Source organism: Sinohyriopsis cumingii, chromosome 7 (genome assembly GCF_028554795.1).
Source record: "Sinohyriopsis cumingii isolate HCF-2022 chromosome 7, ASM2855479v2, whole genome shotgun sequence".
In the NCBI taxonomy this organism is placed as follows: domain Eukaryota; kingdom Metazoa; phylum Mollusca; class Bivalvia; order Unionida; family Unionidae; genus Sinohyriopsis; species Sinohyriopsis cumingii.
This window is the reverse complement of record NC_142967.1, coordinates 47,788,315-47,816,198: the sequence shown is the minus strand read 5'-3', so window position 1 is coordinate 47,816,198 and position 27,884 is coordinate 47,788,315. Positions and strand designations below refer to the sequence as shown.

Here is a 27,884-nt window from a genome sequence, read left to right as displayed (position 1 = left end):
CATGGAGTTTGTCATTACGTCATCTTCCTGTAGACTACATGAAGAACGTGGTGTTTGTCATTACTTCATCTTCCTATCGGCTACAAGAAGAATATGTAGCTTGCCATTATTTCATCTTCCTGAAGACTACAGGAAGAACATGAAGCTTGTTATTATTTCATCTTCCTGTAGAATACAAGAAGAACATGGAGTTTGTCATTATTTCATCTTCTTGTGGTCTACAAGAAGAAAATGGAGTTTGTCATTTATTCATCTTCCTGTAGACTACAAGAAGGACATTGAGTTTGTCATTACTTCATCTTCCTGTAGACTACAAGAAGAATATGAAGCTTGCTATTATTTCATCTTCCTATAGGCTACAAGAGGAATATGAAGCTTGCGATTATTTCATCTTCCTATAGACTACAAGAAGACCATTTCATTACTTCATCTTACTGTAGACTACAAGAAGAACAAGATGCTTGATATTATTTCATCTTCCTATAGACTACAAGATGAACAAGAAGCTTGTTACTATTTCATCTTCCTGTAGAATACAAGAAGAACATGAACCTTGTTATTAATTCATCGTCCTGTAGACTACAAGAAGAACGTGGAGTTTGTCATTACTTCATCTTCCTGTAGACTACAAGATGAACAAGATGCTTGCTATTATTTCATCTTCCTATAGACTATAAGATGAACAAGAAGCTTGTTATTATTTCATCTTCCTGTAGAATACAAGAAGAACGTGAAGCTTGTTATTATTTCATCTTCCTGTAGACTACAAGAAGAACGAGATACTTGTCATTACTTCATCTTCCAGTAGACTACAAGAAGAACATGAAGCTTGTTGTTATTTCATCTTCCTGTAGACTACAAGAAGAACATGGAGTTTGTCATTATTTCATCTTCCTGTAGACTACAAGGACATGGAGTTTGTCATTACTTCATCCTCCTGTAGACTACAAGAAGAATATGAAGCTTGCTGTTATTTCATCTTCCTGTAGACTACAAGACGAATACGAAGCTTGCTATAATTTCATATTTCTATAGACTACACGAAGAACATGGAGTTTGTCATTATTTCATCTTCCTGTAGACTACAAGATCATGAAGTTTGTCATTACTTCATCCTCCTGTAGACTACAAGAGGACTATGAAGCTTTCTATTATTTCATCATCCCATAGACTGCAAGAAGTATATGAAGCTTGCTATTATTTCATCTTCCTGTAGACTACAAGAAGAATATGAAGCTTATATTTTTTCATCTTCCTGTAGAATACAAGAAGAACAAGAAGCTTTTTATTATTTCATCTTCCTGTAGAATACAAGAAGAATATGAAGCTTGTTATTATTTAATCTTCATGTAGACTACGAAAAGAACATGGATCTTGCTATTGCTTCATCTTCCTGTAGACTACAAGAAGAACATGGAATTTGTTATTACTTCATCTTCATGTAGACTACAAGAAGAACATGGAGTTTGTCAGCTGCGACATACTTGATAAATTCACGCGGTGGAGCTAACCCGTACGAATCAAAATAAACGATTCCACGTGGATCAACCGCGTACAATACCCAATGAGTACCGGGTCCTGAATTCGAGTCGAGATTAATGATACCTGTTTCGAGTTGTTTCGGTAATTGATCTCGCATAAAAACACCTCTAAAGGCTTTTATTTTTAATCGTTTAGCAGCATCATGTAAATCAAAATTTGATGCTGAAACATCTAACGTGGAAGCCTCAGACCTCTTCCCCAACGAGATCCCGGTAATCTTAGGCCGCGTCCCTTTGTTTTTGTACCCCTTTCCTACTGCTTTCTTTAGAGCCATTCCAGCAGCTGTTCCAACAGCACCTAATGCGGCTGCTTTTGCTACGGCTGGAGGGGCAGCAGCTATTAACGCTGGAATAGCCGCGAGAAGTGGAAATATACCACCTGTTTTAACCATGTCCTTGATGGCGCTCGGAGAAAGATGGAATTGAACTCCGGTTTTTAATTCTAGGGCTTTATTGAAATGTTTAATCTGATTATTTGTCAACGATAATTTGTTTGGACCACCACCAATCTGTTTTAGTGATATTTTAGTTCCGCATTTGTTAGCGTTTTTTGATTGAAACTTTTTGACCTGACCGGGATTCAGAGTAACATTAACATAACTATACGTCATTTTTTATATAAATATATTTTTCTAAATAACATGATCAAAGATTTTCCACTAGTGCATCAACGACTCTCATTCGACCACTACCACCTTCAAGTAACATGGCCTTATCGCTGAGTATAAACGCGATTGCTCTGTAGGTGCCGCGAATAAGGGGTGGACCAGGTATATCAGGAGGAGGGTTAGTAAGACGAGCTCGAAAGTGTATATCAACGACAGATTGTTTGGACAAATCAAGATGTTCCAGTGAAAATTAATAAATAGGATATAGATTTGTAAAATCTAACTGTGATATTTGCAAACCGGTATCCACATTTTGATCACGTCCCATGAATGACATTAAATGATGATATGCACGCGCTACGTGATTTTGATCAAAATTTAACAATATATCTTCAGCTGGTTCTTGATGTCCATTTATCCGTAAGGAAACTTCATTAACTCCAAGGTCGTCAAATATTATATGTGAACGTTCTTGATTATTCGTCCGAGCATTATCTTGCAGCGCAATAAAAATATGTCGCGGCGCAGAAACACCTTGCTGTGATGCTATATTCCATGTAAATAAACCATTAACAGAACTTTGAGTAGCATCTGTGGTTACTGTTAACCATGATAGCAATGATTTACCGCCTTGATCCGTAAAAGAGAGTAATTTTTGTTCTTCAGTAATAGATGGAATCATTACTGGCATCCACAATGAAAGCTTTGATATATTTACTTTACCATCAGCAACACCAGCACCTCGCCAGATTGCATCATTATCATCACCTTTTCTTACGAGCAGCACAACTGTGTGTTTAGCTCCAAAGATGACCTTTCTAACATTTCTGCAAAATCCAAAGGTGTGAGATAATGGAATTGCACACGAAAATTTCTATCATTTCCTGACAACGCTGCTCGGCGTGTTGCAAACCCTTAGTTGTAAGTCGCATTAACACTTCCTATAATATCAAAAGCAGCACCTGGTCTGGCTGCGTGTTCAAAATCAACCGGTTGTGGATCAACTGCAGCATCTCGTAGTGCTCGTATTTTAGTATATTCCACATGATCAGCGTTGTCAGTAATATCCTTGCAAACATCATTGTTGGACCAGCTGATCTTGTGTAATCATCACAATATCTCGCTAGACCAATTATTGTTGTAGCAACATCAACATCATTCTGAATTGATTCAATATTTTTTCCATCAATCATGTATGTGGCGCTACTAAACAGTACCATAATCCCATTGTTGACAAAATCAACACGCAAATTGGCACCATATGGCGTATTAGCTGCGACATTCGTTACAAGTCTACCTTCTACTTCAATAAACGCCTCAGCGGGCAAGAAATATCTACTTGTATCATGAACCTGTAATTCGATTCTCCCCCGCTGATTTGGTTGTCTTGCGTCATAGGAATAAAATTGATAATCACGTACCGATTCATTTTTGATGACCGGTTCATCCATATCAAATGCTGAGTCGGACAAACCTTTAAACATTTTATTATACTTACCATTTTTCCAAATGGTGATCTAAATCATCGTCGACGAAGACCGCTTCCTGCTATTAAATTTGATGTTATATTTCTTTCTGCTTCTTCAGATAATTCCGCTAGTTTTTGATTTGCAGCCTGATTTATTATTTTACTTACGTCTGCGGACATCACTTCAGTACTTGGTAATTTTACCGGTTATTGTTTTTGTAGCATTAATCGTGCTGTCTATCTTTGATCGCCGAGAACGCCTTACTAGCAACATTGACAATTGCTCCAGGAACTTTTTCACGAACAATATCAATAGCTTTCATCGATAATTGTTTTGCAACAGGTGTTACTTTTGGAGCCATCTTTGTAAATAATCCCTGAATAACATCACCAAGCCCATCTCCGTAAATAGCTCTGTAGATTAGTAATCGTGAGTTTACCGCTCTGACCTGTACGGATTTACGATGATTATTGTGTACTATCATCTTATTTTATTTACCATTTATCTAACAATTAGTCACTATAATCATCAACAAGTTCATCGATAAGTTCTCGGTAAACTCCGATATCCATGATACCACTTTGAAATAATCGCCGACAAATACCAGCTGCTTCATTAATTATTTCTGGTGAATTATTTCCGGCACGTTTTCCTCCTATGAGAACTTCTAACCGTGACACATCATTAATAATATTATCAGGACAAACAAAATTATTTCCCAGGCCACTTCCCGTTGCTCCTTCTTCTGATTTCTTAGATGGCGTCATTTCAAATATATTTTTAATTTTCGACAGCGGTGAAAAATGTTGTTTTTGTTCTGTTCGTTGCAGACGTGAAGGAAGTTGATACTGGGAGAGTTCTCTCTCTCTCTCTCTCTCTCTCTCTCTCTCCATGAAGTACTTTTACTTCTTCATAAAGATTTCTATATTCTAAATCATTACTTCTAACCTGTCTTTTGTTTGCATATATGCGATATATCCATTTATTAAGTTTATCATCACTTGTCCTTTCATGAGGGGGGTTTAAAATATTAGATTTGTTAATTATACAATATAATATTTTTTCGGGTAATTTTTCTCTTTCAGTATTTCTAATATCTTCGGCAAACCCTTCCTTAAATCTTGCAATTAATTTTATATTTTCTCTTACTGGTTCGGGTTCAGGTGTATGTTCTTTTCTCACGTCGGCGACTTCAGTACGAAGTTTTTCAATACTTTCAAGTATTTCCTCACCAACAGGTGGAGGTTGGGCCGCAGCTATATCAGTTGGAAGATCTCGTAAAATCTTCCTTGTCTGTTTAGTTCTTCTTGCTATTTTTTTCAGTTTGTTCTGCTGTTTGTTTTGATACCGGAAGAAGATCTTCTTTGATGACAGTTGTAACTTTTTCAGTATCTGTAGTGACGGGTTTAAACAGTTTTTTAGTGTCTTCTTCGTACTCAACTTGTGCTTCTTGCTGCGCTTGTAGATTTTTTCTGAATGAATCTCGCACGGGAAGAAATTTTTTAATTGCTTCTAGTCTCTCTCGTGCTATTCTTGCAGTATGAGATTCTGGATGTACCATTATTTTTAATATAACAATTTTTTAATTAATAGCAGCAGAGAGGGTGTGGACCGCATCCCTTGTTTGTCTGGGTCAATCAGTGACGCGGTATGTAAGTTACCTCTATGAAGGGTCACTATTTGTTTTGTCTAAAAAACGTACGTGACGGATTAAGTGGTCTGTTCGCCCTCTCTGCTGCTAACATGGAGTTTGTGATTAGTTCATCCTCCTGTAGACTACAAGAAGAACATGGATTTTGTCATTACTTCATCTTCCTGGAGACTACAAGAAGAACAAGATGCTTGCTATTATTTCATCTTCCTATATATTACAAGAAGAACAAGAAGCTTGTTATTATTTCATCTTCCAGTAGAATAGAAGAAGAACATGAAGCTTGTTATTATTTCATCTTCATGTAGACTACAAGAAGAACAAAAACCTTGCTATTATGTCATCTTCCTATAGACTATAAGAAGAACATGAAGCTTGTTATTATTTCATCTTCCTGTAGAATACAAGAAGAATATGAAGTTTGTTATTATTTCATCGTCCTGTAGAATACAAGAAGAACAAGGAGTTTGTCATTACTTCATCTTCCTGTAGAATACAAGAAGAAGATGAAACTTGTTATTATTTCATCGTTCTGTAGACTACAAGAAGAACATGGCGTTTGTCATTACTTCACCTTCCTGTAGACTACAAGAAGAACAAGAAGCTTGTTATTATTTCATCTTCCTGCAGAATACAAGAAGAACATGAAGCTTGTTATTATTTCATCTTCCTGTAGACTACAAGAAGAACATGAAGCTTGTTATTATTTCATCTTCCTGTAGACTACAAGAAGAACATGGGGTTTGTCATTACTTCATCTTCCTGTAGACTACAAGAAGAACATGAAGCTTGCTATTATTTCATCTTCCTGTAGAATACAAGAAGAACAAGAAGCTTGTTATTATTTCATCTTCCTGTAGATTACAAAAAGAACAAGAAGCTTGTTATTCTTTCATCTTCCTGTAGACTAGAAGACGAACATTGAGTTTGTCATTACTTCATCTTCCAGTAGACTACAAGGAGAACATGAAGCTTGTTATTATTTCATCTTCCTGTAGACTACAAGAAGAACATGGAGTTTGTCATTACTTCATCTTCCTGAAGACTACAATAAGTACTTGGAGTTTGCCATTACTTCATCTTTCTATAGACTACAAGAAGAACATGCAGCTTGCTATTTTATTTCATCTTACTGAAGACTGCAAGAAGAACATGAAGCTTGTTATTATTTCATCTTCCTGTAGAATGCAAGAAGAATTTGAAGCTTGCTGTTATTTCATCTTCCTGTAGACTACAAGAAGAATATGAATCTTGTTATTATTTCATATTTCTGTAGACTACAAGAAGAACATGGAGTTTGTCATTACTTCATCTTCCTGTAGTCTACAAGAACAATATGGAGTTTGCCATTACTTCATCTTCATGTAGACTACGAAAAGAACATGGATCTTGCTATTGCTTTATCTTCCTGCAGACTACAAGAAGAACATGGAGTTTGTCATTACTACATCTTCCTGTAGTCTATAAGAACAATATGGAGTTTGTCATTGCTTCATCTTCCTGTAGACTACAAGACGAACATGCAGATTGTGATTATTTCATTTTTCTATAGATTACAAGAACAACATTGAGCTTGCCATTACTTTATCTTTCTATATACTACAAGAACAATATGGAGCTTGCCGCTACATTATCTTCCTATAGATTACAAGAATAATATGGAGTTTGTCATTACTTCATCTTCCCAAAGACTACAATAATAACATGGAGCTTGTTTTTACTTCGTCTTCCTACAGTCTACAAGAAGAATATGTAACTTGTCATTACTCCATTTTGCAAAACACAACAAGAATAATATGAAGCTTTCCGTTACATCATCTTCCTGTAGACTACAAGACGGACATGATGTTTGTCATTATTTCATTTTCTATGGGCTTCAGTAAGAACTTGGCTATGAAAGTGGAGCTTGTGATTGTTTCATGTCCTTAATGACTGCAAGGATGATATTGCTTTGAACATGGCACTTTTCATTGGTTCAACTTCCTATGGACCACAAGAATGGTATGGCTATAAAAGTGCAGCTTGTCTTGACTTCACCTGCCTAAGGACTTCAAGAAGGATATGACTATGAAAATGGAGAGTGTCATTACTTCCTTTTCGTACAGATTACGATGAGGACATATAAATGTAGTGAAGCGTGGCATTGATTCCACTTCTTTTAGACTATAATGAGGATATGGTTTTGTAAGTGGTTAGTGTGGTTGTACAAAACAATTTTAATTTTTATGTTGATTCTTGTTTGCGGATGTAGTTCTGTATGAAAGGGTCGAAACTGAAAGAAACTGTCCGGAATTCAAGGGGAATTTCTTAAGATTTTATCCGCTAAATCACTGAACGGCTTAAATTTTCAGAAAGGGTTTACTTTTTTGGCATATTTTTAAAATAAATTAATAATAATGGGGTCTTATTATGGGAAATAGAATTTAAGGAATTAATAAATCTAATACATTTTACCGATGTTAGATATAATTTTTACCTACCCACCCCCATAACCTAGTAGTCTTGAACATACCTACACATACAAACATATATATATATATATATATATATATATATATATATATATATATATATATATATATATATATATATATATATAATACTTCTATGAGTATAAAGAAATAATATTTAAAAGGGTGGGGAAAACTCTGAGCAAAAACATATAAAATCATATCTAGCGAAATCATGTAAATAAAACCATACGTCTCAGAGTATTAATTAAACTTGTAATAATGTACATCCCATCGTTGACCCGCAAGGTCTTCGATAGCTTGACGGTTTATACAGCACTAGATAATCTAGAAGTATGTTTCTATGTTTGACGAGGTGGGGGGATCATCATTGTCATTATCATTTTTGGTCGCGGTGTTACTGCTGTTGACGTGTGAAAAGTAGCAAAGCCAAAATTTAATATATTATCTTCAATTTAATGAAAGTTTTCACAAGTTATCATCGCGAACTAATCGTGATTCCTACGTTACCAAATGGACTCATTTTTGCGAAGATATTTTTTAGTAAACGATGTCGCTTTCATCAGAACCGCAACTGTATATTTGTATTATCAAATACTTGTGAAAACGCGAATCTACTCTGCATAGAAACGTAAATGATATTATGGTCAACATCGATGTTACTTTAAGTCAATTTCAAAATAGAAGTTCACGTCATGAAATTGTTCTGCACAAGAAAATAGGTAACTCGATTAATCTTCCAGTCCTGCTTTTGCCCACACAAAAAACTTTTACAATATTACTGGTTTTTTTAATCTAGAATAGAACAAGAAAATTCTGTGAATTCTTTCAGACTGAGAGACAAAACTTCCAGGAGATGTACTGTATTGTCCTATTTGTACGTTGCCATCGTTCGACCATTATCTGAGTTCGATTTAGATATAGACGAATAAGAAGGTCGTGCACTATTATGAAGTTTTTCATTCTCTACATACATACATACATACATACATACATACATATTCTTCTGTGCACACATATTATATTCTATCATGAAGCACATTAGGTAGGCTCAATTTCTATCTACACAAAGTAAGTAATAAATACTAAATGAGATATTAAAAATAACTTCTCTATTTAGACAAAGTTATGACTGTAATATGTTCAAATGAAGCTATGATCGATAAAACATACCTTGATTTTTTCTCCTCATTCCCTTTCATATTAGACGCAGGAGCTTGCGCCGCCGACTTCTTGCTTGAGCCCGACCCCATGTTTGGAAACCCTAGATAGCTGGGGATCTACAAACGTCCCTTAAAATTCAGTCCCTTATATCCACATGACAGGTCAAGTCTCTTGCGCTTAATTGTGCAATACTGAGTATTATTAAACATGGCAGAATATACCTATATGATCATTAATTTTAACAACCACTGTGGACATCTGTCATTTGAAAACAAATTAGCTGGTCATCGATATGTCTTGCACTTAAGTAATGTCCGTTTAAGAATGAGTTTTTATCAACTACAAATTACCACAGACACCAATAGAAAGATGTAGTTTCAACATAAATACGGGTATATCGGGTAACTACTGAACCGTCACGGCTATTTCAAACTATACCAATTTCTATATCCCTGCGTACATGTCAACTGCTTATCGTACAAACAGAACTAAAGAAAACTTCGATTCGTGTATACATACATTGTTTGCATGGCTGGTTTTGTTTAGAAACGAGTCCGTGTATACATACAATGTTGCTACGGCTAGTTTTGTTTAGATACAAGATAGGGGTGTGTTATATTGCTTCGGTTCGGGTAGATTTTAGCTTTATTAGTATGACTCCATGTGTTATAATAGGCATATTAAATTTACGAAAATGTATGTAAATAATTAATTTGACTATTTGTAATCGTCTTATATGCACATATGCATGCTATACCGTATTATGCCATGTAAAACTTGCATATAACTGAGATTAGCGTGTGCCAGTATCTGCTGCCGCACGACAGTCATGTTGTTGTTGTTGTTGTGGGGTTTAACGCCATTTTTCAGCACAGGATAGGCTATGCATGGCGGCCAGTATTAATGGAGGAGGAAGAACCCGGGAAAACCCGGGGAAGAACCACCGCGACACTCATGTAGATCAGGGCATGTGCTGTTCATTAATGTTAGCCGAACGAATAACATACTGTTCTGCCATTCATTACACGATGGCAAATTTGGGTCTACGTATGTGAAATGTCTTGTCCAATTCATTGTCATTGTACTTTTACGATTTTTAATCATGTGATAATGTTCGTAATTGTGTATTTGCAAGCCACTACGTTTGCATAGTTTAATTATGTGTGTATTTTTTAGTTGAATCTGTTCGTTTAACTTCTACAATGAATCTTTAAATACAAATTGATTTTTTTTTTTGGGGGGGGGGGGAATAGAGTGAATTTTAAACATAAAATAACATTTTTCATGACTAGTTACATATTTAAATAAGTATGGATGTGTGTGTGTGTGTGTGTGTGTGTGTGTGTGTGTGTGTAGGGGGGCAATGGAAAATCCAGTCCAAAAGGTCGTGTGACCTTTGGGGGACTAATATTTATAGGGGCAATGGAAAATACAGTCAAAAAGGTACCTTCTGGGGACATTGGGACTTATCATTAATATAGGGACAATAGGAATGGAACAGACCTCAATCTGACCAAACAGCGGGGGCAAAAGCCTAGAACGCTTGGCGGGGACGGGACTGGCTGGACACAGACATATATAACACATACAACATACAACATACACACATCTATACAACCGACTAAGAGGAACACAATATGCTAAGGCATATTAAAAAAAATTGGTAGCTTGGGATAACTTTCAGTTTCCCGAAATAATATTAACCAATTATCTCAAAATCCCTTTTTGATTTAATAACTCAAATAACTTTGAATTAGTTTTTTGCTTATGGGAACAATTCATCCTTATAATTTATTATGGCTTGGTATAACTTTAAATTTGTCGAAATAACACTTACCAAAATTTCGGATATAACAAATCAAAATGTGAATGTACTTCTGAATAGTTTAAGAGAATAACTTCCTTTTCTAAATTATTGGCATTTTCTACACAACCATATATCAAGAATTGATTTTGCGACTATAAAAACTACAATTAAATAGCAACAAGATTTAAATCCGATTTATGCAACAAGGTGCAACAATCTCCAAAAGTAATTGGACAAAACTATGCTATGGTATATAGTATAACTATAACACAAGTAACAAAACACAAAACATGCACTCATAGGACAAAAATACAAGCATATAAACACCTTATTTTTTTATATTAAATATTTTCGGTTTAAACATAGTCACATCGGTTTTGGTTTCACTTTCTTCACGTCTTCTTTTCTTCTCTTTTTTTCTTTCTGGACGTGTCGGGGTTCTTTATTTGGGGAGGATACCTATTCTTCCTGTTCTAATTCCCTCTCTTCCTCTTGCTGCTGCTGTGTGTGTTTTTTTAGAGCATTCTGAAGACCAATGTCCGGTTTCTTGACTTTTGCCTCTTCTGACACCTGTCTTGTTTTGTTGACGGGCTAGATACTTTGTAGCCTAATGCCGTATATTCTTACAGATATAGCAAGTATCTTGACTTTTATCTCGAAAGGAGGGAGAGTAGTCCGTCGGCTTGTCTGAAGAAAACTTTCTTATGATACCTCGCAAAGCTCTGATCAGAAGATCGATCTCTGTGGGCTCTTCCATCGTTCTGCTCGGTTTGAGAGTGAAAGGAATACTGGAAGGGAAGTCACTTATCCTTTATATAGGGAAGACACTGGTCTGACATGGATATTGGGACCCTTGGCGCTTAAACTGTAGTCATTTGACTTTTTGCAGTCAAGATGAAACGATCGCATCATTTCTGGAGAAAAGAGAAGTCTTAGCTCTAAATCATGCCAGCTATTTCGAAGATGACATGAGTGAGCCAGAATCCAGACCCAGAGGGTCTACACTCAAAGTTCACCACCATTAGTAAACCCTGAAGAGTACTATCACGTTCGAGAGACGGAAAAGCGCTCCTCTAGAAAATTTAGAACCACGGCTTACATGTATACAGTGAAGTTTAAAGATTTCAAGTCCGAAGTACCATTGGCGAAAGCAGAGGGGTTCATCACCGAGGTATGGGATTCTTTGTTAAGCACACTGAAACGACAATGTGAAGCCAAAGAAGACGATCGCTTGAGACTTTCCATTCATCACGACAGTTTGAAGTTCCCGTTCGGATCGAGTTTAGCAGCCCAGCAGTATTGACACCTTCCAAAGTCATTGACAAGATTCAACACGTAAAACAATCAAACAAGTTTCACATCACTGATGGAAAAGCAACACTGTTTATGACCCACGTTTCGCTCCCCAAAGGGACCGGACAACGCAGAAAAGTGTTATTGTGGACGACTTTCGTAGCATCAAGCGTAGCTTCGTTGAAATTAACAGTTCTCAAGACCAAATGTGTTTAGCTCGTGCTATCGTGGTGGAACGAACGTATGCCGACAAGAACGTCACGGCAGAATGGAAAAGAGCCTGTGCGAACATTCGAAAATCAAACCGAGCCAAACAATGAAGTGAAGCAGAACTCCTGTAACAGCAAACGGGGCTATCCAAAGACATACCCTGTGGCATTCCTGAAATGCTCCACGCTACACCTTGAAAGTGCATCCTCAAGAAGTGCGCGGACCTCTGTTGTTTCGATGCAAATATTTTAAGGATGGTAACTACATTTACGTCTATCATCACGATGAACATTTCGATGTCATTACCAGTATCGAATCATTCCTGGGATACGGTTATTACTGTGAGAAATGTAACTATGGCTATAACAATCTAGAGCAACACAAACATTGTGGATCGAAATGTGAGGGACGTTTGGCCTCCAAACCTGTCTGGAGTGCATTGTCCTGATTGTCAGCGCACTTTTGTCAGCTCTGTTACAAACAACATCTGAAGACGCAAAGTTCACTGACGAAAAGTGCTTGTGCTGAGATTGTGCCCTACTTGTGGACAAGACATTAATACCAATAATGCCATGGCACATGTATGTTCATGAAAAAGAAAGATGTCACATTTGTCACCAAATTGTGGCCTTGGAACACGAATGCTACATTCAAAAATACCATTCCAAACAAGAGCAGGAAGATAATCATAAGAAAGGGAATTTCAACCTTTATGAATTCCAAATGCTTTCAAGAGAACGGCAATCACATTCCTAATTTCTGTGTGGCTAACCGAGCGTGCGAGAAGTGCAACAAAGAGCCTATCTTTAGTCACTGCCCTCACTTCAGCAAGTTTCTTAGAGGACGTGAAAAAATATATCGGGGACCGAACACACTAGCTATATTCATCCAATGGATCTTAGACCCCATCGACGAGACGTGGAGCCAAGAGGACATCGAACGTTACGGAGATTGTCATCGCTATGTCACGGTAATGGCTCACAATTTCTCGGGATACGATGGACAGTTTCTTTTGAGATACTATACGGAACAATGTACCGAACGTCCTAAAGTGACTTGGAACGGAGCCAAAATCATTTCCATGCAAGTGGGACAAGTACAGTTTAAAGATTCGATGAGCTACTTTGCCGTGCCTTTGAGTCGAATGCCTAAAACGTTTGGAATGACAGAAATGACCAAAGTCTACTTTCCACACTTTTTATGTACCGAAGCCAATTAACATGCCATTCTACCCCGTTTGCCTAAGGCTCACGACTACGACCCCGACTTTCAGGAAGAAATGTTAAAGTATTGTTGTTCCGACGTAACATCTTACGGCGTTGCTGTGTGGAAAATTTCGAGAACTGTTCATGGAACAAGGAGGGATCACTCCTTTCAATGAAGCCTGCACCATTGCCAACGCGTGTTCCTTAGTGTACCGCCAGCAATTCATGCCCGAAAACACACTGGCTTGTAACCAGCCCTCAAACGACAAACTTTGTCAAACATCAATACTCGGTCAAAGCCCTACGCTGGCTACATTACTTTTGCGACAAGGAAGATAAATGGATCCAATATATCCGCAATGGAAGAGGCGAAAAGACGATCGGAATGTATTCGGTTGATGGTTGTGACTTCGGAACCCCGAAGATCGTGTACGAGTTTAACGATTGCTTATTTCACGGATGTTCCTTCTGCTACCCTCAACGTGGCACTAAAAATCAGTTTTTTAACGGACCCTGGAAGAGTTGTACCAGGCCACTTGTCAGCAGCGCTTGAAGTTAGAACAGCAAAAATGCCAAGTGGTGGAAATGTGGGAACACTAGAACGATCACCGTTTGAAAACCGATCCCAAGTTTAAAAGGATCGTGGAAAGTTACAAGCTGGTGGACCCACTAAACCCGCGGGACAGTTTGAACGGAGGACGAACAAATGCCACCAGTTTGCTGTACTAAGCCGTCGAGGAGAAAGGAGAAGAAATCAAATAGGTGGACGTGTTCACTGTATCCTTACGCGTGCAAATAGTGTCGCTTTCGCTCAGGGCACACGTAATTGCTTACGTAACGCATCGACCTGGATAACATTCGACAATACAAAGGATTGATAAAGTACAAAGTCTTGTCTCCCACGGACTTGTACCACACCGTTTTACCTCACTATTGCCAAGGAAAATTATGTTTCCCTTGTACCGTACTTGTGTGCCGAAACGTGCAACCAAGACCGGCCTTGCAAATGCACCCAGGAAGAACGCGCCTTGATGGGAATGTGGGTCAGCGTGGAATTGTTTAAAGCTCTGGACCTGAGAAGTGTTAGAAGTGTACGAAATTTACCACTTTCCCAAGACACAAAAACATCACAAGAGCGACGAGACACACAAAGGCATTTTCGCAGACAACATGGATGACGTTTTAAAACTAAAACAAGAAGCCAGAGGCTATCCTTCCTGGTGCCACACTCCCTAAGACCATAATAAATTCAAAGAGAAATACTGGTAGCAGGATGGCATCACTTTAGACCACGTGGAGACAAACGAAGGAAGGCGATCGTTTGCCAAAGTGATGTTAAAGGAGACCGTGTAGGAGCATGGACGGACGAACACCCCGACGACAGGATTCTAAGTTTTGCTAGTGGCGGTCGTAACACTTACGGCTGCCAATACTGGGATAAACAAGAAGTGCACATGGAGTGTAAAGTGAAAGGATTGACTCTCAATTATCGCACCAGTCGAGTGGTAAACTTTGGGGTACTGATAGAAGCTTTGCAGTCTGGACAGGATGGAAACTTTAAAGTGACCACCTACAAGCCGCACAAGATTGTACGTTTACCCGCACACCAAATCGTCAGTCGACCCTTGGAAAAAGTCTATGGCCTGGTGTCACGATAATGTGACTTAGTAGGACACCATGCTACCTGTCTGCGGCATAATGCCCCAGTGCTAGACATCACTATAAACTGCCACATTGCAGACATCGTAGCGATATGACAGAAAAATTGTTAAAGCTACGTTAAAAATCCAAAATCACATCACCTTACTGTGACCTTTCCAGCCATCAAACTAGGGTACAGGTATGACGGTACCTTAGAGAAGGTAATACCTTTGTCCAGAAAGAAAAAAATGAAGACTTCCAAAACTAGGCATATAAAAAGGAATAATGTGCAAGCTCAAAACCTCATTACGACTAGTATAAAAAGGGTCAACGCCCAAGACCGATATGTCATTGTAACTACGAAGGCCAAGCAAGAAAGATGAATCCTTTTCAACAAACATCATTCAAGTTTGGGGATTCTCAAGTGGAGTGCGATGCTGTGTCTTGCGAAGAGAGCGATGCCGTACACTGTGAATTCAGCAATTCAGTACCACATCATGGGAACTTTGCTATGGCTACTACTACTACTACTGCTGCTGTTTTTCATGGTGGATGTCAACCTCCTCGCGCGACCATGCAGCTACCACCATAATAATGTCATCCAAAACTGAGTAAACTCCTGCTGATTTCACCGTACCCTCAATAAAACGAGTCCGAGAAAGACGAATATTCGTTCCCTGTGCATTTAACCTGAATGCTGAAACTTTGAAAGTCGATTCCAAACGTTCCATGGAAAATGGCCTAAATATATGGGCGGACCTACTCCCGAAGAATTAGCCAGAGCTGTATTTTTCTTCTTGCGCACAGGGGATAAAGTTAAGTGCTTCGTTTGTGGTGTGTCACTTCACGAGTGGGAGCAGAAAGATTCGGCTTACCTGGATGGTCTCCGAATTGTCATTATCTAACTTTAGTGGGACTTCCTCAGTAATCTCTGGAACGATACAAGAGAACATTCATGATGTGCCTGTGGAACTGAGAGAAAACATTTACTGAGAGCTGGTCAAACTACAAGTTCAACGCAAACAACAATTGCATCCGTCACGTCACCGATTTTGAACCACTGGTACCTGAAGGGTATAAGATCACTGATTCATTTCAGAGCGTTCCATCGGTCAGACATTGATGAATCGCGTGAGATTCATAAAGTTTTGGATGCCACCCATTCTACTTACAAGGTGATCTTAATACACCGAATTCCACTGGACGAGTTAGAGGATTACCAAAATCTTTTACACCATGATATTTTGGTTCAAGAGAAAACTTCTGTACGACCTGTGGTGTGTGAGTTAGTGACTAAACAACTTTGGTACGGAACTAAATTAAAACCGATGCTGTTCAAAAAGTACACTTATTACCTTACTCCAAAGAAGGTATAAAAACTTGCTACCATTCCACGACCTCTATCACTCGTGATACAACAGATTCTGTGGAAGGAAAGCAATGACACTATTCAGACAGTGAATGATTACCAATACTTATTACGAGAACTGTGTCCATTGAATTGGGGTCGACGTGTGTTTTGTGTCTTACTGACTTGCTTTCTGGTATTTCGTTTACCAGCCGACTCGTTGTGGACTTTTTACGAACAATACTTACCACTAAGTAAAACATGAAAGTGGTCCCTTTAAAAGAGCACTAGAAACTCATTTTGTTCAAAGCCTTGCGTTACGGGAAAACAATTTTCGTCAACCTTTAGGTACTGAAGATGTTTGTGTAGCTTGTGACTTACAACGTCACTAGACAGATGTACGTGATTGGAAAAATTGGGGTTTCCAGGCTTGGACCAAAGAAGTGCCCAATTATGCTCAAGAGTTGTGATCCTCAATTCAAAAGTTCAGTGAAAAAGTAACTGTTAAACCTGTATAATGTGAGGGTGCTAGAAGAACCCGTCACCAAGGAGAACCACTCTCTTCAGGACAGGACTGTCATGGACATTCCCGAAAGAACATTCCGGGAGGACCCAATGTACAGACTGTAAGAGCATTACACACTGTCCCTATGACACCTTGGTTACCAAACACGTGCTGTACAGTGACTTGTTTATATTCCACTTTGATCGTTTTGATGTGTTTCTTATCGATATACTTAACCATTTGGCTTTATGTATTTTTGTCTTTCATGTTGTTCCATTTTAAAAAATAAACATGTCCTGAAAAAGTATTAAAAAAATCTTGTCTTGTTTGTCATCGTATCAAAAGTGACATTTCCTGCACTATGGCTACCTCAACTGTTTTTGTTTCCTCTTACTCCACTTTTAAAGTCATGTTAATTGCCGGACCTAGAGGTTCAGGCAAAACCGAATTGATCAAACGTTTGATCGAACATAAACCTCATTTGATCGATCGTCCATCTCAACGGATCGTGTGGTGTTACAAAGAGTGGCAATGGACGTACAGCCTCCTGCGAGAAAGTCAAGGCGATTACATCGTGTTTGTAGAAGGTATTCCTAGCGATGACGACGGAATGGTGTCTGACCCCAGTCAAACCCATCTGGTCATATTCGACGAGATGTTAGGAGAAGACGAAGAAGAAATTAAACTGTGGTTTACGCGAGAAGGACTTCCTGGTAATCTCAATGTCATTTTCATTACCCACAATTTGTTTCAACAAAGTAAAGCCCATCGCATCATCAGTCTCAATGCTCATTACGTGGTCTTGTTTTAAAGCCCTAGAGATAAATCCCAAGTTTAAGTCTTAGCCATACAGTTAGGAACGTCTTGGCTGACTCATGCGAACGACTATGCAACTCAAATCCCACACGCCAATTTACACATGGATTTAAAACCCACAACTCCGCTTATTTGCGATTTCGTACCCATCTGTTTCATCACTGGTGCCAAGACGGAGGGCCTGTCCTGTACCCCCCCCCCCCCGTCGTCGACTTAACAATAAAATCTATAAAAAAAATCTAGGACACTTTGGGCCTGTCTCACACAGCGTCAACATAACGTCCCTTCAGTCTAATTTTCCCGTCAAATTGATTTGTGCCTTGTACGGCATCAGTCGCGAAAAAAATAATACACAAAGACTTGCGCGTGTCTTATAAGCCAGTCTCAAAGAAGTCGTGCGATGGTTTACGGTGACAGCATGTCAATTATTGCAAGGCATCACTCAAATTCCTCATCAAACCAAACGCTTTTTTGAGAGAAACAAGGTAGCCTTGACGCTACCGGCAGATCGTCGCATCGACACTCAAACCAAAAAGCAAATCATTTTAAAACTTGGAGGTAGCGATTCCCTAGGAGGTATCATCATTCGCTCCCTCTTGAAGTGGGATCCTAATGCCCCCAAAGAAGCCAAACAAATAAGAAAAGAACAACTGTGTCAAGACCAGGTCACAACCCCAGAAAAAGAAAAGCTCACAGAAAAAGAAAATGTCCCCAGAAAAAGAAAAGCACATAGAGACACTTCGGCCAGGACGCAACCTTACATTCGCAAACCACGACTTGCAGCGACGGTGACAGCGTCTCCAGTAGCCTACGGTTCTTCCGCTTCTCCGTTGCTGGTGATGTCAGCCAAACCCAATTTGACACCCGTTCTTCCTCAGTTGATGAAACAATGGAAACCCAATTCTCCAAGAACTTCTCCTTCAGTGGTGATACCCTCCTCTTCCTTAGCTGCAATGTCAGCTGCTCACAATGTACCTGCTCCCAGGATCAAGTTCCAAGAGAGGTCGGGCACATTACAGAGTTTACTATATTTGTCCAAGCAAGAACTGTCCCGATTTAGCCCTTTGCAAACGACGCGTGATGCCTGTCATCAAGTCATCAAGTTGATACGACGTAAAGACAATTGTTGACGACGCGTTCCAGTATAAAAGGACCTGAGGTAATGAATTGGAATCAGTGTTTTGTGCTCCTGAACACCCAACCATGTCACACACAACCAGAATCCATCACTCTTGTAACCATAAAGGAAAGAAAAGGAAATGACGTCCTTCTTGTTTAGTCAAACATGGGGACATATTGTTTGTCCTGTTCAAAGCATCTGCACCCATGCGAAAAAAACTCATTCAAACAGCCTCCAAAGACGCCATCGATACCGTGTGCGAATGTTGTTTGAACGTTTTGAAAGGCACGATACCTTTGTCCAAACACCAGTAAAAAAGTCTTAGCCAAAATTAGTCACGTTCTTCGCCAAATGGTTCAAAAGAAAATATTCATTCGTCAAAAGAAGATGTTAGTACAACGAGGAGGAATTTTGCCTCTGTTGTTGGGACCCTTGTTGAAAGTATTATTGGGAACAATGCTGGGAGAACTCATGGGAGCAAGATGAAAAGGAACAAGAAGATTAAAGGGACCTCTGGAGTCCAAAAATCTCAGGCGTGAAAAGAAATTGCCCTGAATTATATGACGTTTTGGGCGGAGACCTCAATATGGCCACGGATAAGACTAGCAAAACAATCACCATACCAACCAGTGCCACCAACCTGGATTTTGCAAAGTAATTTCGTTCCCCGGTAGAATTGAACCAAGGACTAAATTTTATCCTTGTGTACTCCGATGTGGTGGAGTACAACGTGGTGGGACACACCTCTGTAACGTTACTGCGTGTCATTCCTTTCGAAGTGGATTCTGTCACAAACACTGACGAGGAAGGTGGAAACACCTATCACGTTCACCGCGAATTTGTACATACTCACTATTTACACGTCAGCAAGTCGTATTTTGCACTATTGAAATCACCAATAAAGAGATATGTGACAAAATATTCCATTCACCAAAGGGAAAATCACGGAAAACTCCCTTTTCGAAAACTATTCTCGAACGACTCTTAAGTCATGTATCCAGTGTACCGAGGCGTCGCTCGACAGCGAGGACATGGTTTAGGAGATATGCTGAAATCAACCTTTCGTTTGGTGGCACACAGATGGTAGCAGGAGGATTGCACGCTTTGAAAGATGCCGCATTGATGCACGGTAAAGAACTTCTCCAAAATGCCATCATCGACAAACAAAACCCTAAAGAATCTTTCTTGAGAGCATGCAAAAATGTCTTGCTTCAAACGAGCAAAGACATTTTGTGCCGACATGACACTCATATAAACGCCCTGAATGCTACTGATTCAGGCATTCCTGCTTCCCTGACGCCACCTTAAGGACACAGCAGAAAGAGATGACGAAAATAATTTGTTTGTGTTATTGTTGATTGTTAATTGTTGGTTGTTAGTTAATTGAACAAAAATGTTGTATTTTGAAAAGTCTGTCGTTTGTTTCCAATTTGTATGATGATACATGCTCTTTGTCTTCCCTCTATCCCTCACCCTCAAATCAAACTATCATAGAGTTCCGAATATGCGATGCTACTCCATGTAAAAACGCCAACCCCAAAATCAACCTTATTGCCCAGACATTTGGATCCAAACTGCAAAATCCAATAGGAACACTAACAGAAGTAAGCAAGACCATCGAGGAAACACACTGAACATCTTAAAATCTACACAGACGGATCCAGATCCCAAGAACTAAAAAGTACAGCAGTTGCAATAATAATACCCGAACACAGGGTTGCACTCGGAGCCAGACATCCGGATCATTGTTCCGTCTATACTGCAGAATTCTGGGCAATAAACGAAGCACATAAATGGATTAAAACCCAAACGTACAGTCAGTAAGTTATTATAACAGACTCTCTAAGCGTATTCAAATCCTTGGAGACTGGTACAACAAAAGGCAGAGATAATGTGATAGCAGAAACACTGCTATCCATTCGAGAGATTGAAGGAAAACAACAAAGCATGGAATCCTTATGGGTGCCTTCGCATATTAGTCTAACAGGAAATGACAAAGCAAACCAACAACCAAAACTTATCCTCATGAACACTCCACTATCACACCTTGACTGCAGTGTACAAGAGGTATATGGTCAAATAAGAATTAAAATAATCAAGAAATGGTAGCTACTCTGGGAAAATACCAGCATGGGCAGACATCTATTGCAACTGCAAAAAAGAGGTCCACAGAACGATCATGACACTTAAAGACATAGAAACCACCGACTTCCGCATTAGTAATAGGTTAAAAACAGGGAAAATGTTACTAAGAAGCAGTTTTGGAAAACATCACACAAAAAAAGAAACAAACCAAACCACAAACTGTCCCCATTGTCCAACAGTGGAAACATTTTCAACACCTGCCCCAAATAGCAAGAAGCAGACAGTTAAGAACTGGAAACAAACACAAACAATGGTTATAATAAACCAGACTACGAGGAAGCCAATCAAGGAAAAGGAAAACAACCAACTAAAGGTAAACAAAACATCAAAAGAACAACAATAGCCGATAACAACCAAAAAACAAATCCAAAAGCTCAATCGATTAACAGACAAGACAACAATAAAAGGCACACGCACAACACAAACATGAAAAACACAGATAATCGTCCAATCTCTTAGTAAAATACACATACCTGCTAGGGATTACCAACGTAAAGAAAGAACCAGACCTGTGAAGTACCAATACCACCTACCAGCACTAACACTGTATATCAGCAGGACCAACCAAAGATTCATAAATATTAGCAGCAAAAGTCAAGCAGCCACACTAGTACAGCATCACGGAGGAACATTTAGGATCATTCGACCAGACGTTAATTACATTATCATGTGGTGAAATAGCGCACGACAACTCTCGAAATACTTAGAAATAACAAACATAGCGGGAATGACTCTCTCTATCAAAAGGCACCAAGCAACTGATGCAACCCCTTTACAAGCCCCTCCAACGACCACCACAAGGAGTGACACCAACATACCACCTACTGCAACACGAAACAGATAAGAAAACAACTACCCAAGCTGTGTATTTAAAGCCATCCTCAAATTAACTGGAACATTCCAATGGAAAACTACTCGAGAAATAGCATGCGATCTCACATACTACCACATCAAATACAGGCGAATAACCAATTTTAGAAAGTCATGGAAGGGAAACTCATACTGTGTTGCTAGACTTTACGGAGTCACCACCAAAACAATCAAGCTAGGATCCCACAAAAAATTACAAAAGTACATAAATAAACTTCGCTTTTGTAACAGTTGCCAAGGCTGGGGCATTTTGCTTCAAGCTGCCGATACCATACACAATGTTCCAAATGTGGCGGCAAACGCAAAGGAAAATGTATTGCTAAAGCTCTCAAATGTGCCAACTGCAGAGGAAAGCACACTCCTTACACTAAAGAGTGTCCCTACACTACAGCAGAGATAAGAACTATCAAAATAATGGAAGACCAACAAGTAACATACAACCATTCCAAGAAAAATAAACAAAGCTCAGCACAACACAAACAACGACCCAAACAAATCTAAAGACACCTACTCAACCAGCAGCAGCCTCCACTGAAGGGAGTCAAGCCACAAGCAATCTACCCCGAACACCCAATGGAGGCGACAAGGGACAAACAAATACTCCTCACGAACACAATATTCAACAATCAATGAATAAGATAAACAGTAAACAAAACGGGCACAATTCACTGCAATGCAAATTTTAATAATCAGGGTATAATCAACCCACAAACAGGGATAATAACACCCACAGCGTTGGAAAAGGGAAAAAATGAAAGTAATGATTATCTCAACCCCACCCAAAGAACACACTACTTAAAGGAACTACGAGAAAGAATCCAACAAAGCACACAATATAACCAGATCGAAAAGAAGGATTTATTTCTACTACTATTCATGATGTTAGAAAAAAATCCAAAAGTAGCACTTACAAAGTTCCCTACAACTCATTTAATACTTTAAACAACAACCTATAACAATGGATATACATAATCATAAAAGCTATACAAATCAATTCATGATATGGCAATGGAATTGCAGAGGCTTAATATCGAACCAGTGTGAATTGAGAGCAACCATCAACACCATCACCAACAAGCCGCATATCATGTGTCTCAAAGAAGCACACCTAACTGAAACAAGTAAAACTATACCTAAAATAGCCGATTATGACACAAAATTCTTCAAACACAGGAACAATGGGAAAAAAGGAGGAGGGATAGCCATCTACATCCATAAAACCATCTCATATGTGATATAAATAAACCCAAACATTGACTTAAAGGGAAACCTTATAAGATATCAAGCAATCGCTGTCAACATAGGACAACAAAAATTGAACAGTTACAATATATATGACCCAAGGGCAAATAATGCTAACTCCACTCAAAGCTATCGAGATGTATTTAAAGATAAGGGCACGAATAGCATTATATATGTGGCCTTCAATGCACACAACACAGAATGGGGTGGTGACCATATAGATACAAGAAGAAAAAGCATTGAAACATATGCCAGGGAACACTAGCTTAAAATTCTAACTACATGCACACCTACCAGACCTGGCCCTATCAGTGGAAAACTAGCTCCAATAGACCTAACACTTGCAACACCAAATATTGCACTGATTACGAACCGGAAAGTTCTACAGCAAAGCACATTGGGCAGTGACCACTTCCCAATATGTATCACAATATATCAACAAAGCCTCAGAAAGCAAAAACAAAACATACCAAGATGGAAAACAGAATGCCAACTGGGAAATGTTCCAACATCACTTGAGCAAAATACAACTAGAAGATCTTTATAATGACGACACCAACCAATAGTACAACAAAATAATCCAAACAATAAATGGAGCAGCACAAAAAATACCCAAAACAAGCGGGAAATCTAGGAAAAACAGTATACCATGATGGACCGAGACCTGTCGAATAGCCATTAATGATAAAAAGAAAGCCCTCAACAGATTTAAACACACAAAACTGGCTTCGGAATTCCTAATCTACAAATAAAGGAAGTCACTCTCAACCACCACACCAACTCCAAAGAGGTCTGGACAAAACTTAAAACTATGATAGGAAACGTACCGATAACTACACCAAAACTAACAGGAGTTGACACCAACCAAGCAAAAGCAGAGCGACTAGCACAACACTTTGCCAACTCTAGCAGTAACAACAATCACTCCAAAGAATTCATGACACAAAGACTAACACTGGAAAAATAATTACCCGACTTATTCACTGATCAAAACAACAAAGAGTCGCCACTCAACGACTATTTCAGTATTAAAGAATGGAAAAAAGCACTAGCTAATAAAAGGTCAACATTCCCGTGAGAAGACAACTTAGGCTATGACATTTATAAGCATCTACCAGTAAATATGCAAATCATCACACTAGATATGATCAACTTAATCTGGAAAACAGGAAATATACCCACATTGTGGAAACAAGCAATAGTTATAGCCATACCAAAACCAGGGAAAGACCCCAGAAATCCAACATCATACAGACCCATCTGCTTAAGCAACACCATCTGTAAAATCAAGGAGACAATGATTACGAACCGACTAAGACACCATCTGGAATAAAACCATTTACTCACAGAAAACCAAAGTGGATTAAGAAATAGACGTTCCACCATTAACCAACAATTAGATTGGAAGAAAGCATTTAACTTGCCTTCAATACCAAACGAAAGAGATATAGGCACCTAATCGCAATATTTCTAGATCTCAAAAAGACATTTGATTTGGTCTGGACTAAAGGCCTCATCTCCAAATTCAATCAGTTTGGCATAACGGGGTGCATGCATCAATGTATTTCAAAATTCCTTAAGGGGAAACAAATCAAAACCAGAGTAGGTGATGCTCTCTCTCTCTCTCTCTCTCTCTCTCTCTCTCTCTCTTTGATACATACACACTGGACAACGGAACTTCACAAGGAAGTGTGATAAGCCCCACATTATTCAACCTCATAGTCAACAACCTCCACGACAATATTACTAACAAACTAGTCGAGCTATCTCATTTTGCCGACGACAGTGGAATCCGGAAAGCAGGCATCCCAAACAACAAAACCAACATTAACCAAAATACAACACATGATTTCTTTAAGGACATCAATGATTCCTAGATGAAATCGGCAAATTGGCAGACAACTGGGGATGTAATACATCAGGCACCAAAACTATAGGAATGCTTTTCCCCCAACAACAAATAGACATATAACATATCCCAAACTCCATCTACAAAATACACCAATCAAATTTGTTAAATAAACATATTTCTTGGGAATGTTAATTAGCGAGAAACTGGAAATCGCAAATAACAGCCCTAAGTAAAAGATGCCAAAATGACCTAAACCTTCTAAACAGTAATAAGGGGACAAAGTGGGATCGGATCATAAATCATGGCTGAACTTGATTATGATTGCCAAGTGTATGCATCGGCCAACAACACTCTGCTCAAAACTAAACAGCATACAAAATAAAGCGCTTAGACTTTGTACGGGAGCTCTTCTTAATACCTCAATCGAGGAACTCCAAATATTAACAGAAAATTTACCACTGCATCTGAGACGAGAAAAAACAAATATTGAGATAGGCAAACTCAATTCACAAAGATTCCAACACAACTAAATTGACGATTAAAAAGTGTAGCACTCCATTCAGCAAAATTCTTGTCCCACTACCACCCCTTTGCAGGCCAAAAATACATACCCTCAGCAAAGAAATGGAACTCCAGGGCATTCAAGCAGAACAGCACAAAATATGCGATCCTACTCCATGTTAAAACACCCCCACCCCACCCCAAAATCAACCTCATTGCCAAGCAGTTTGGATCCAAAATACAAAACCTATAGGAACATTAACAGAGGTACGCAAGACCATCGATGAAACATACTCTGAACATCATAAAATCTATACGGACGGATTCAAATCTCAAGAACTAAAAAGAACAACAGCTGCAATAATAATACCCGAAGACCTAGTTGTAATTGGGGACAGACTTTTGATGATTGTTCCATCTGAACAGCAGAATTATGGGCAATAAATGAGGCACTTAAATGGATTAAAACCAAAAGGTACAGTCAGTACGTTATTATAACAGACCCTTTAAGCGTATTCAAATCCTTGGAGACTGGTACAACAAAAGGGAGAGGAAATATGTCAGAAGATGCAATGCTATCCATTAGAGAGATTGACGGAAAACAACAAAGCATTGAACTCTTATGGGTACCTTCGCATATTAATCTAACAGGAAATGACAAAGCTGACGCACAAGCAAAACTTAACCTCATGAACAAGACACTATCACACCTTGGCAAAAGTGTACACGAGGTATAAGAATAAAAATAAACAAGAAATGGCAGCAACTCTGGTTTTAGTTCCCCAAACGAATTAAGACTATAAGGTGACCTAAGCCCAGTCATCAGGCCCACTGCACAAGGCGGAAATAAAATAGATTGATTGATTGATTGATTGTTTCTTAACGGCGCATCAGCACTTTTAGGCTATTTAGCGCCAAACAAAGTGTTATTTGTATAATCTTTCAAAAATTATAAAAGGTACTATATCGACCAGCGATATAAAAGAACAAATGGTTGAAATTAAAAACGGTAAGATGTTAACGGTGCAAAATAAAGCTTCCCGATCAACGGGAGATGTAAAAAAGATGAACAGGTATTAAAATGGGACGGTATATATATTGCATAAAACTGCACAAGGTGATAGCATAAAAGTCAGAGTTTAGAGTAAATATTTACGGCTTTCAGGAACTCTATAATACGAGTGATGTTTATAGTATCAAAAAGTTCTTTCATGTCATGCACAATGTAATAACGATCGCGCGTTGGTTGTAGGTCAAAGCACTCTATCATAAAGTGCTTGACAGTGAATGGTTCATTGCAAGAAATGCACTCTGGTGGGTCTTCACCTTTTAGTATGTGGGTGTGGGTGATATAAGTATGACCAATTCGGATTCTTGCAATGACTACCTCCTCCCTACGAATGGTTCTGTAGGAAGGAGTCCATTCTCCTAGAGTTGGTTTGATTGCGTGAAGTTTGTTATTTACAGCATCATTCCACGATGCCTGCCACTTCTGACGTAAGAACCTTCTGATACAAGGTTTAAAATCAGTATAATGTATTTTAAAATCAGATGGTTCTTGAGAAAGGGCCATTTTAGCAGCGCGATCTGCTTTTTCGTTACCTTTAATACCAATGTGGCTAGGTAACCAACAGTATATTATATTGTGGGAGACACTCAGCTCGGTATTTTTGACGAGTATGTTTTTCAATAATGGGTTCTCCAGTTTTCTATTGTGTAGTGACTGCAGTACTGATAGCGAGTCGGATAAGATGATACAGTTTAAAATACGGTTCTTTTCTATATGTTGCAGAGCAAGGTCTATTGCTCTGATTTCGGCTGTAAAAATTGATGCTCCATTTGGTAAGCGAACTTGCGTTGTGTGATTTCCACAAACAAAGGCTGCAGCAGCCTTTTCCTCATCCTTTGATCCATCAGTGTAAATTCTGGTGTAGTTTTTAAATTCGGTGAGTAGTTCATGGTAAGAGTTGTGGAAGATAGAAGGGTTTGTTTCGGACTTTTTCCCATCGTGTAGCGTAAAACGTACTTTTGGTTGTTTAATTAGCCAGGGTAGTGTTTCGGAGATGGATGTTTTCTGAATTTTAGAAAGATCTATATTTGTAGTGTCAAGGCTGGATGATATTCTAATGCCAAAGGAAGGTATGGCGTTTGGTTTATTTTGGTATAAAGTTTTGTATTTGGGTTGAAAAACAGCCGAAAAAGCAGGATTCAGAGGGTTTGATTTTAATTTCAGAGCATACTGTGCGGAAAGCATTTCTCTACGATGCGATAACGGTGGTTCATTCGCCTCAGCTAGAAGGCTTTCACACGGGGATGTTTTAAATGCTCCCAGAGCCAGTCTTATTCCCTGATGATGAATTGGATCAAGCATTTTAAGATACGATTTTCTGGCAGAACCATACACAACGCAACCATAGTCTAGTTT

General features: G+C 38.8%; 1 protein-coding gene across 1 annotated transcript in view; it reads right to left on the bottom strand.

Annotated features, from left to right (window-relative positions):
• LOC149795158 (NACHT domain- and WD repeat-containing protein 1-like) overlaps window positions 1–9,304 on the bottom strand; it is a 73,048-nt gene extending 63,744 nt beyond the window's left edge. Inside the window, 1 exon segment of the mRNA XM_089963763.1 lies at window positions 8,914–9,304. The gene's annotated coding sequence lies outside the window, so the exon portion shown is untranslated.
• Window positions 9,305–27,884: the final 18,580 nt, after the last annotated feature.